This window comes from Hyla sarda, chromosome 7 (genome assembly GCF_029499605.1).
Source record: "Hyla sarda isolate aHylSar1 chromosome 7, aHylSar1.hap1, whole genome shotgun sequence".
In the NCBI taxonomy this organism is placed as follows: Eukaryota; Metazoa; Chordata; class Amphibia; order Anura; family Hylidae; genus Hyla; species Hyla sarda.
In genome coordinates this window covers 71,924,267-71,937,418 of record NC_079195.1, presented here as the reverse complement: position 1 = coordinate 71,937,418, position 13,152 = coordinate 71,924,267, and the positions used below count along the sequence as shown (strand labels likewise).

The following is a 13,152-nucleotide window of genomic DNA, read 5'->3' as shown; positions in this document are numbered from 1 at the left end:
ATCCTATGTGATCCCTGCTGTGCATCTGTGATCTGCCCTGGGCACATATCCTTCCTATGTGATCCCTGCTGTGCATCTGTGATCTGCCCCAGGCACATATTCTTTCTATGTGATCCCTGCTGTGCATTTGTGATCTGCCCGGGTACATATCCTTCCTATGTGATCCCTGCTGTGCATTTGTGATCTGCCCGGGTACATATCCTTCCTATGTGATCCCTGCTGTGCATCTGTGAACTGCTCCGGGCACATATCCTTCCTATGTGATCCCTGCTGTTTATCTGTGATCTGCCCTGGGCACATATACTTCCTATATGATCCGCCCTGGGCACATATCCTTCCTATGTGATCCCTGCTGTGCATTTGTGATCTGCCCCGGGCACATATCCATCCTATGTGATCCCTGCTGTGCATCTTTGATCTGCCCTGGGCACATATCCTTGCTATGTGATCCCTGCTGTGCATCTGTGATCTTCCCTGGGCACATATCCTTGCTATGTGATCCCTGCTGTGCATCTGTGATCTGCCCGGGTACATATCCTTCCTATGTGATCCCTGCTGTGCATCTGTGATCTGCCCCGGGTACATATCCATCCTATGTGATCCCTGCTGTGCATCTGTGATCTGCCCTGGGCACATATCCTTCCTATGTGATCCCTGCTGTGCATCTGTGATCTGCCCGGGTACATATCCTTCCTATGTGATCCCTGCTGTGCATCTGTGATCTGCTCCGGGCACATATCCTTCCTATGTGATCCCTGCTGTGCATTTGTGATCTGCCCGGGTACAGTTACCTGCACAGTAGGGGGAATATTCATGTCTATTTACACGCAGTCCCCGTCGTCCCTCGCTCCGTCCCTGTCGGGGCCCCCTCCACTGTCTCATTCCCGTTGGCTCGCGGCTCGCAGGGAGAAGGCGTGTCCTATGCTCTAGCCAGTGGGGAGGAGACAGGGGGTTGCCCGATGTGACTGTCCCAGCAATGCGAACACACAGCAGACCGGTGGAAAGTGTGAAGTCTTGGGGACACAGTGCCGGGGAGCTCTGCTGGAGATATCCTGGGTTATCCTTCCTCAAAAACCAGGACTACTGCCCTGCTGGGAAGTGCTCTGCTGCCAAGTAAGCATTGCACTCTGTGCTGCACTTTCTTATCACTAATGAATTGCATATGAGATGCAGCTGGACACAGGCAGAAAGGGGGGGGGGGGGGGGGTGTATTTAAAGTGCCCTTCTCCTATTATAGAACATAGAGTAGTTGGAAAATCTAGTTTTGAGGATATTTGCTTTCCAAGAGGTTCTGCAGCAGCTTTAAATGCTATCTTGCGATTATATATTGACTCTTACATATGCTGATGCTTTTATTTATTTATTTTTTAATTACTTTTTTTTAACTTTTATTTTATTTATTTATTTATTTTTTTATATAAACCAGTGAATAGGTTACAATTATGTTGCAAATTGAACAAATAATTACCGCCTGTAATTTCTATGTATTGTGCAGTCAGCGTGTTGCGGCCTGAGACAAGTTTTTCGCAGCTTGTAATTTACAAAGTCTGGATGTGCGAGTCTGGGAGAGAATTTAGTGCTGAGTGTGCAGAATCATAGTACAACAGGGGTCTCCAAACTGTGGACCTCCAGATGCTGCAAAACTACAACTCTCAGCATGCCCGGACAGCCAACGGCTGTCCGGGCATGCTGGGAGTTGTAGTTTTGCAACAGCTGGGGGTCCTCAGTACGGAGACCCCCGGAGTACTTGAGTTGTAGTTTTGCAACAGCTGTGGGTCCACAGTATGGAGACCACTGTAGTACATGAGTTGTAGTTTTGCAACAGCTGTGGGTCCACAGTATGGAGACCACTGTAGTACATGAGTTGTAGTTTTGCAACAGCTGGGGGTTTACAGTTTGGAGACCACCGGAGTACATGATGTCTATGGAAGGGGCGATGAAGATGTTGTCGACGATCCAACAGCAAACTGCGTCGCCTGTCCAGACATATAGGACTTGGAAGTTTTCACATCGTTTAGCCACAGATATTCTTCATGCAGAATCCATTGTGTGGAAGAGATTGTCCCAACGTAGGGAAAATCAGTCTCAGCCACGAATAGGTGACAGCGACATGGGCAATGACAGCCGAAACAAAGTGACACTAATGTCTGCAAATCTGGAGTATGTGCCCTTTAACCTTGGCACGGTAAGGGGTTACTGTGACCTCAAGGCTCGTAGTCGTGGACTGCACACAATGGATGGAGCTGACGCTTGCACTGTTTCGCACAATTTTGACTGTATTTCAGTATCGTGGTGGAACTAACAAAGGACAAAAGAATATATTTCTGTTTGAAAATAATGTAACCTGTCTGAACTGGGCACGGCGGGCGCAGGTACATAATAATATCCTTTGTTGATGGAGCACCATATATTCTGCAGCACTTTATAGAGGCAATGATAGAAGCAAACATGTAAAATACTGGAAAGTAAACATTCATGGAGAAGGATATGGGAAAATGATTCTTGTTGCAAGTCTTGGTCTAAAGAAAACCACTTTATACCAAACCTACAAAATCATTCATGAATTAGGCCAGTGGGACGTTAATGGGGTCACGGTAGAGGGTAATGGAGCCCAATATAAAAGCTTCTTTATCGCTATATTTGGAATGGCAAATGGTTGTGGTTTGTAGGTTGTTCTATTGTAAGATATATATATATACCAGGGGTACTCAACTACTTTTAGTAGGGGTCCGCTTTTCCAGGTCTGCCATCCGTTGAAGGTCCGAGCTAAACACTAATACCTGGTTCACACCTAGCGGCCGCAGTGCCATGCCAGAAGTAGGCGCTGCCTGTTGTAGAACGTAATTAGAACTTAATAAGTCATAATTGTTGTCCACACACTGTGCCCCTAAATATATAACTGCCACATACTGTGCCCCTGGTATAATACTGCCACACACTGTGCCCCTAAATATATAACTGCCACATACTGTGCCCCTGGTATAATACTTCCACACACTGTGCCCCTGAATATATAACTTCCACATACTGTGCCCCTGAATAACTGCCACATACTATGGCCCTGGTATAATACTGCCACATACTGTGCCCCTGGTATAATACTGCCACACACTGTGCCCCTAAATATATAACTGCCACATACTGTGCCCCTGGTATAATACTTCCACACACTGTGCCCCTGAATATATAACTTCCACATACTGTGCCCCTGAATAACTGCCACATACTGTGGCCCTGGTATAATACTGCCACATACTGTGTCCATGAATATATAACTGCCACATACTGTGCCCCTGGTATAATACTGCCACACACTGTGCCCCAGAATATATAACTGCCACATACTGTGCCCCTGGTATAATATTGCCACACACTCTGCCCCTGAATATATAACTGCCACACACCGTGCCAGAGTATAATGCTGCCACAAATTGTGCTCCTGACTATAATGCTGCCTCACACTGTGCCCCCTGAGTATAAAACTACCACATGCTGGCCCCCCAAATATTATATTGCTACTTTGCCCTGAAGAGAATTATACCTCTGTGTGCCTTAAAACAATTAATGAGGTGCCCCCCCCCCCCCCCCCTTATGAACTCTCCAGCTGTTGGAAAACTAAAACTGCCATCATGCAGACAGAAGAGCATGATGGGAGCTGTAGTTTTTAAACAACTGTAGAGATAAAGGTTGAGAAATACCTGTAATACAAATACTTCCAGGGCCGGATTGGGAGCAAAAATAGGCCCGGGCATATTAGACTATGCTGCCCATTTTTTTAATTTTTATTTTACAGTGGGGGTCACAGCAGTCAGACACCCATTAAAATAAAATAGGCTGCATACTCTAAAATCACCTCTGTTTAAGTGGCTTTCCAGCTGTTGATAGAAGTGGAAGTTTTGTAACAGTTGGAGAGCCACAGATTGGTGTACAGTGTTGCCCATCATCACTGCAGAAATTACAAGTGACTCCAGCTCTGATGGGACAGTCAGGAGAATACACAATTGTATAATGACTCACAGGAGACGTCTTCTCTGTTGTCTTTACTTTTCTTCCTCATCTGGTCCTTGTATTCTTTCATCCCCATCTTCTCTGCAGAGTCTGACGGCCGGACATCATTGGTTACTTTGTTAGCAGATCCTCATCTTCTGTATGACAACAATAATCATTATAACCCTACCAGACATCATGACCCCTAAAATAATACTGCCAGACTCTGTTTCCTGTTTGTCAGAATCCCACCCCTATACTCCCCTCCTCCTGCAGACCCCTAAGGGCTTCTTCACACTGTGGACATTTAATCTGTGGAATGTCCGCTTGCTGCAGGCGCCACCGAAGCCATTGGCAGTAGGACTGCACGGATGTTCGCCATCTCTATAGATGACAAAGGAATCAGACGGAATTCCACCAGCAGAATGGATTTCCACCCAAAGAATGAACATGTTTTTTCTTAAAGTTTACATCCATTCTTCTGTGGGAATTCCACTGTGGCAATTCTACAGTATGCACAGAGCAGCAAAAAAACCATTGAAAACTTTAGGACTCTGCTGCAAGCAGATTTCCGCCAGAGGAATGTCCTCAGTGTGGATGGGCCTTAAGTCCCCCTAGGTCCTCTTCCAGACCAGTCTTTCCCCTCCTCCTTCAGATTCCCCCAGACTCCTCTGCCCCCTGACCCCTAAGTCCTTATCCAGACTCCTCCTGAAATCCTGATCCGTAAGTCCTCCTCCAGACTCCTCTGCCCCTCAAGACCCCTGCATCATCCTTCTTTACACATTTCTGTCTCCCCCAGACCCCTCTATCCCCTTCTTCCCTAACATTCCCCACCCGCCAAGACCCCTGCATCATTCTTATTTCAACTTTTATGCCCCCCAGACCCCTTTATTGCCTTCTGCCCTAACACCCCCCTCAAGACCCCTGCATTATTCTTACTTTAACTTTTATGCCCCCCAGACCCCTTTATCCCTTGCTGCCCTTCCTACACCTCATTTACTTTCAGTTCTATGGCACAGGACGCCGATGGCTGGCCCTGCGGACTGCCCGATCCTGCTGCTTCTATGTCGCAGGTTCCTCGCTACTCCACTGCTCTGGCCTCTTCTCGTCAGGCCTGGCCAGAGCCAGGCTAATCGCGCTGCCTGCATCACAGGAGAAGCTTGGCCAGGCAGGGAGCAGAGTGTTCTCTCACTCCGGCAGCACTCAGCTATTTATTTGTATCGATGTCTAAAAGACACCAATACATATGAATGCCGGGACAGCAGCTGCCACCTCCGCCGGTTGCCTGAACCAGCCAGAGGTCCGGATGACCGCGGTCCGCCAGTTGAGTACCGCTGGTATATACTAGGGATCGACCGATATTGTTTTTTTAGGGCCGATACCGATAATCGGTGGAGGTTAGGGCCGATAGCCGATAACTTCTACTGATATTTCCGTATAAGTTATCGGCTATTTATCCCCCCTCGACACTGCTGCAGAACATTGATTTAAAGCGGGCGCTTTAAATCAATGCACTGCAGTGGCTTTTGCGGTGCCATAGGCCGCCGCCGCCACCACCTGCTTCTCTCCCCTACCTGTCAGGGTGGTCCGGGCCATCCATCCTTCCTGTAGTGTCCGGCGGCATTCCGGGTGGAGGGTGAACCGGTCCGGGCTGTCCTTCTCCGGGGATCCTCTTCTCCACTCCGGGCAGGCTCCGGCCTAGTACGCTGCGAGTTCGCACTGTGCGTAATGACGGGCGATACAGGGGCCGGAGAAGCGTGACGTCATGGCTCCGCCCCTCATGACATCACGGCCCGTCCCCTTAATGCAAGTCTGTCCCATAGACTTGTATTGACGGGGGCGGGCCGTGACGTAACGAGGGGTGGAGCCGTGACGTAACGATGCTCCGGCCCCTGTATTGCCCGTCATTACGGGCAGAGCGATCTCGCTCTGCGCAGTAATGATAGCGGGGTGCTGCAGCAGGGATCCCCGGGGTCCCCAGCAGCGGGACCGCGGCGATCTAACATCTTATCCCCTATCCTTTGGATAGGGGATAAGATGTCTAGGGGAGGAGTACCCCTTTAAACAGATTTGCAAATAACTTTTATTTAAAAATCTTAATCCTTGCAGTATTTATCAGCTGCTGTATACTACAGAGGAAGTTGTATTTCTTTCTGGAGTTCTTTTCAATCTGACCACAGTGCTCTGTGCTGACACCTCTGTCTGTATCAAGAACTGTCCAAAGCAGGAAAGGATTGCTATGGGGATTTTATTGTACTGGACAGTTCCTGACACGGACAGAGGTGTCAGCAGTGAGCACTGTGGTCAGACTGGAAAGAACTCCATAAAGAAATACAACTTCCTCTGTAGTATATAGCAGCTGATAAGTAATGGAAAGATTAAGATTTTTAAATAGAAGTAATTTACAAATCTTTTTAACTTTCTGGCACCAGTTGATTTGAAAAATTTTTTTTTCCACTGGAGTACCCCTTTAAGGCCCTATAACATGGGGCACCTGTTCAACTACTTAGGGTAGGTCCAGACTACGTTCCTGCCCCTGTTAATTGTATCCATCAGCATCCCGGTATGCCAACAAATACTTTGGAGCAGTGGACCCTATTCACTTCTATGGCCCGACTGAGTCACCTAGTGACTCCTTACAGGGCGTATCTGCTAAAACGGGGGACTGTTGCGCTTTTAAAATAGCGATTACGTCCGGAAAGGAGTCACTAGGTGACTCTGTTCAGTCTTCAAAATGAATCGGGTCCACTGCTCCTTTTACACATTTTAACAGGTTTTTGGCGTGATACTGACGGATACGATTGCCGTAAATGTATTGAACGTATGGTTTTCGACTGTGAAAAAAATCCGCTAAGCAGGCCCCTGTTTAATAGGTGATGTGCAGCATAGACACAAGGGGTGCACAAACGAACCAGCGTCCCTGACCCTGTCCACCCAAAAACCAAGCCATGTAATTGGCCTGTTAAGGAGCTTGTTTCTTGCATTGATTGGGCTCATTCAGACGGCAGAATATCCGCTCAGATTCTGCTGAAAGAAAAAACCTGTTCATTCTTTCTTCGGAGTCCAGAATAAAAATTTCCGAGACAGAATATTTTGCCATGGAAATTCTGCCTTGTGCTCAGTGCAGCAAAATCCCATTAAAAACAATGAGAGGCTGCTGCATTGGAAACATTTTTATGCTGGATTGTTTGAAAAATTCTGTTTCTCTTTATGGGAAGCAACAGAAAAGTGTTTCTTTTTTTTATAAGATGTAAGTTTTTTGACAGATCCAGTGTTTCATTTTGTATCTGTTTTTTAACAGATCCTTTATTTTAGGGTAGGTTCACATCTGCATTGGAGGCTCTGTTTTGGGCTTCCGTTAGAGATTTAATTCGGCCCTGCTTGGACCGTTGGAGCGCTGCACACTGGACATTTTCTGCTCAGGTCTGTCATTTTGCTGAACATTAACTGGACATAAAATATTGCATACAGTAGTGTTTTTCCGGTCATTCAAGTGGATTCTGTGATGGAGGCCCCTGAACCTAGCCCAAAAGGTCATAAAGTCGTATGCATAGTTTATTAAAGGGGTACTTTGTTTAACTGAAACTTTTCCCAAATGCACAGGATAAGGGACAAGTGTCTGATCTTGGGGGTCTTACCCCTGGGACCCAGACTTGCACACACAGACTCAAAAGGGGGCTTGAGACCCTGCCCTTTAAATGCTCCTGCCTATGATGCCCTCATTGATTGGGACTTCCATGGAGTGATGCAGGTCCCGTACCTCAGGAATTGTGTTAACATTTGTAAGGTTTTTACAAACTTTTTTTTTTTACTAATGGGAAGTGCCCTTTTTTCTACTTGAACCCCTGCCCCCCAAAATGTCTGTGCACATCCCTGCTGGGACCCCACTCTTGGTGACTAGCGCAGGTGACCAGTGGATAGGGAATGTTTCAGTTCCCCAGAGTACCCCTTTAAGACAAAAAGAATTGTCTTACGGGATGGTACAACAGGATGCAACACGGTGCCTATCCGACAGGATCCTGTCACCCAATGTGAACATTAGACAGTTCTGATAAATCTGCACAACCATTTTATTTTTTTATTATAAAAATTTTACTTGCATAATCCACACTATAGTCTGCATATTTTGGCATGGCACTGTTGTGGATTTCCCGTTTCTAAAAATCTCTGCATTTTCATTGCCTGTGACCGTACTCAAAAAAGGTTAAAACGGCCACCTCTAACCTTTTATAACCTTAAACCATTTTATCTGAAACTCTTGTGCCTCGTACCTCACTAACTTTGCGAGCTTTGTGACCTGGTGGAATTCTGCACTGAGATATGCACAGAGGACTAGAGGTGGAATAAAACGTCGGAAAGGGAGTTAAAGTTTGTTTTGTTACTTTTTGCAGCCCAGGCACAGGGGATTATAAAAAATGGCATAACTTTAAAGGGGTACTACCGTGCTGACAACTTATCCCCTATCTAAAGGATAGGGGATGAGTTGCGTGATCCCGCAGGGTCCCGCTGCTGGGGACCCCCACGATCTCGCACACAGCATCGCTCTGGGTCTGATGACTGCTGATCACGGGGCCGGAGTATCGTGATGTCACGGCTCCGCCCCATGGGACGTCATGCTCCGCCCCCTCAATGTAACTCTATGGCAGGGGGCAAGACAGCTGTATCGCCCCTGCCATAGACTTGCATTGAGGGGGCGGAGCGTGATGTCACATGGGGGCGGAGCTGTGACGTCACGATCACCGGCCCCGTCATCAGACCTGGAGCGGATGTTCGCTCCGGGGCCTGATGAGAGCGGGGTGTTGCATGCAAAATCGCCGGGGTCCCCAGCAGCGGGACCCCGCGCAATCAGGCAACTTATCCCCTATCCTTTAGATAGGGGATAAGTTGTCAGCACGGTAGTACCCCTTTAAAATCATATGACATGTCAAAGCGATCAGGAGAACAGGTTGGTAGAAGACCACGCTCTCCTCACCCTACTATGTCATACGATGAAGACACACTCCATAGACTTACATTGAGAGTGTGCCTTGATCACCTGACAGCAGGGAGAGATCGCGCTGAAGAGGTGCCTTCTCCTGGCTCGTGCTCCTGATCTATGGAGGTCTGAACACCGATCCTCCACCGATCAAAACTTTGTGGTTAGGACGTTTTAAAAGTTTTTCCAAATGACAGTGCCCGTTTTAGTACAACATTTTTTTATGGGTCACTTGTTTCACAAAATTTGCCAAATTTTTAATCCATTGTGTAAAAATGTATGACTTTACACAAAGACTGATGACTTTTTACAACCAAACAAAACTTTGTAAAACCAATGATAAATCCCCCGGGGTGTTTTTCAGGTTTACTTTATGTAATTCTCAGAGTACAAAGGATCCTCGACATACAATGGCCCTGACATATGATAGTTTCAACATACCAATGGGCCCTCAGATCCCATTGTTTGTTGAATACACCATCAACTTATGATGCCTCTGTATATTGAGCCATCGTGTAAGATGGCTATCTGTCAATCACTGCTGCAGCTGCTACTGGGCCGTTTAATGTGCCCTATTCTGCAACTTAAACGCTGTGGTACCACTATACCCAGCAGAGACACAGTGAATCTTCGTCACTCACGTATCCTTATGGTCACCAGCTCTTTAGCTTCACTGTCCTTGTGACGCCCCCTCTGCAATGTCCAATAATTCTGCAGCTTCTGAGCGCTGCCCTCCTCTTCCCTCACACCCTAGACACCCCACTGTACCTCTAATGTGCACAGCAGTTGTAGCATCGTGGCCATGACAGTGTTAAAAGCATTGCTCCTATATCCACTGCCCTTTATGCAATATATACAGTATGTGGCAGAGGGTGAGGTCAGTCTATATACATATATATATGTATGTATATATAAAAATGTATATACTGTACAGTACTTACCTCACCCTCTGCCCCCTATTATACAGTACTAACCTAACCATCTGCGCCTAATATATGCCCCCTATATACTGACCTCACCCTCATTCCAATATGTATATATATATATATATATATATGTATATATATCACATTTTGGGGACTACAGAACCAATTTCCAATTTTCCATAGAGTTATGAACTCAACATACAATAGTAAATGGTTTTGGGAGGACCATTGTATGTTGAGGGACCTTTGTATACCGTACTCTTACTTATAACCTGTCACACTCATTACACAGTAATATAGTGGCACATCTCACTATATATGTGGATACTAGGGTTGGCACCTGCAGAGACGGTATTTTGGCCACCCTGCCGGGATTTTTATATTAAAAGTACCAGCAATGCAATGGCCGGTATTTATCCATCAAATCCTCTAACTCCCGGAATGTTGCACCGTATACTATACCAGTGTTTCCCAACCAGAGCACCTCCAGCTGTTGCAAAACTACAACTCCCACCATGCCCGGACAACCAATGACCGGGCATGCTGGGAGTTGTAGTTTTGCAACAGCTGGAGGCACCCCTGGTAGTTTTCGTTTGGGGCAGCTGCTGAGCTACAGGCTGTATCAGGGCATGCTGGGATAAAAAAAAAAAAAGCGATCAAAAAGTCACTTCAAAACAAAAATGTTGCTGTTAAAAACTACGGATCGAGGAGCAAAAAACGGAAACAATAAAATAAAAAAGCAATAGGGGATCAGAATAGGACAAAATTTCCCCCACATAAGTGTATCCTGTGATGTTACGCATATAGAATTATTTATGCAAATTAGCACGGGTGGTATTTTTTGGCGCGAAAGGTGGTAACTCTAGTGCAGTGGTCTTCAACCTGCAGACCTCCAGATGTTGCAAAACTACAACTCCCAACATGCCCGGACAGCCTTTGGCTGTCCGGGCATGCTGGGAGTTGTAGTTTTGCAACATCTGGAGGTCCGCAGGTTGGAGACCACTGCTCTAGTGGATACATCATCTCTGTAGCACGTATAAATCTATAGGAACTGACAATATTTGGCCTCAGGTAGTATACGGCAGCAAGGCCCAGGAGCTTCAGCGTACACTTCTGGATAGGTGGAAGGAATGTTTGATGTTGTTTAAACACATATAAAGGAATGAGGAACCAAGCCTTGTAAAATGGTTTTGCTTGGATCTCTATTAGATACAGTAATAATCCCGTGTACTTTCTTATTAATATTTCATGTTCAGGAGCATACTGGGAGAAGTGGGAAAGCTGTGATGTTTCTTAATGTTGTAATGTTAGCACTGGGTATAGTAGAATGACATCAGTCTGGTAATCTAGCAGCGCGCGCTCGCTTCGTGGGCCACGTGGGCCGCAGGCCCCCGTGGCCTTTGCAGAAATGCCGGATTTTAGTCTGTTTACCAGCAGCTGTCTGTATTTGATGACTGTGGGAGAAGGAGGATACGCGTGTAATCCTGGGCCGACGTCATGTGACTGGGATTTAATTCCTATCATATGATGTTCATAGAGAATTTAAATAAGACCTTATATACACGGCCATATCACCAAACGGGGGTTAAGGGGGCTGTAATTTGGAAGCCATTATCTGCTAGTTGGTCATACTGTACCTATGGGGGGGGGGGGACTCTGATTGTATGTGGTTTATTTCCATATAAAGTTGTAGGATCAGAGCGGGAAAAGGAAGGTTTCACTGAATGCAGTATTATAGAGATATTGGGGGAGATTTATCAAAACCTGTGCAAAGGAAAAGTTGCCCATAGCAACCAATCCGATTGCTTCTTTTATTTTGCAGAGGCCTTGTTAAAAATGAAAGACAGATGATTGGTTGCTATGGGGAACAGGGTTACTTTTCCTCTGGACATGTTTTGATAAATCTCCCCCAATGATGATATACATATATATATATATATATATATATATATATATATATATATATGGAGATTTATCAAAACATTCCAAGAGGAAAAGTTCCTGAGTTGCCCTTAGCAACCAATCAGATCGCTTCTTTCCTTTTCCAAAGGCCTTTTCAAAACTGAAAGAGGCAATCTGATTGGTTGCTATGGGCAACTCAGCAACTTTTCCTCTGGACAGGTTTTGATAAATCTCCCCCAAAGTGCCTCGTGGAGACACCATATAACGGTACTCAGCGTGTCCCGGCTTCATAGTACAGTGACCCCCCGGCCTACGATGGCCCCGACATACGATCATTTCAACATACGATGGCCTTTCAGAGGCCATCGCATGTTGAAGGCAGCATCAGCATACGATGCTTTTGTATGTCTGGGCCATCGCATAAATGGCTATCCGGCAGCGCAGACTTTTTCAGCTGCCACCGGATAGCCGTTTACGGTGCCCCGTGTGGTCCACTGACGATCACTTACCTGTCCTCGGGGCTTCGGCGCGTCCTCTTTGGTATCCTCTGCATCGCCGGGATCACGTCGCCGCGCACGCCGCCCCGTCATCCAATAGGAGCGGCGTGCGTAGCGACGTGTTGGCAGCGACGGAGAGCAAGGATGCCGGGGAAACAGAGGCCTTGCCGGAGCGTCGGGTACACCCCGGGGACGCGGCGACAGTGATGGACGGCGACATCCCGGGCAGCGGTGATGAGCCGTGACGGTCCGGAGCGCGCGGGGACAGGTGAGTACAACTTCCTCTACCAGTGGTCTTCAACCTGCGGACCTCCAGATGTTGCAAAACTACAACTCCCAGCATGCCCATGTCTGGGCATGCTGGGTGTTGTAGTTTTGCAACATCTAGAGGTCCACAGGTTGTAGACCACTGTCCTATACTTTACATTGCACGGATCCCTCAACATACGATGGTTTCAACAAACGATGGTCCGTTTGCAACGGATTACCATCGTATGTTGAGGGACCACTGTACTATCCATCAAGGACTCTGTGTGTGTTGCTGTACAGAGTCCATAGAAGCGGGAAGGCCATGTTCATAGAACCTAAAAGGGATTTTCCCATAATGACATGCATAGAGTATCCCTTAAAGCAGTGTTTCCCAACCAGTGTGCTTCCAGCTGCTGCAAAACTACAACTCCCAGCATGCCCGGACAGCCTTTGGCTGTCCGGGCATGCTGGGAGTTGTAGTTTTGCAGCAGCTGAAGGCACACTGGTTGGGAAACACTGCCATGAAGACTCATGTACATGTACGCAGCACAAACATTCACAGTTCTCAACTACGAATCTGACCTTTATATGCCTCAATTTGAGGGGTACGGGGCAC

The 13,152-nt window shown here is 46.8% G+C and overlaps 1 protein-coding gene across 1 annotated transcript in view; it reads left to right on the top strand.

Moving 5' to 3' along the window:
- The first annotated feature begins 958 nt into the window (after positions 1–958).
- Positions 959–13,152, top strand: part of LZTS2 (leucine zipper tumor suppressor 2) — a 157,371-nt gene continuing 145,177 nt past the window's right edge. The window contains exon 1 of the transcript XR_008846206.1: positions 959–1,113. The gene's annotated coding sequence lies outside the window, so the exon portion shown is untranslated. The remainder of the gene's footprint in view (positions 1,114–13,152) is intronic.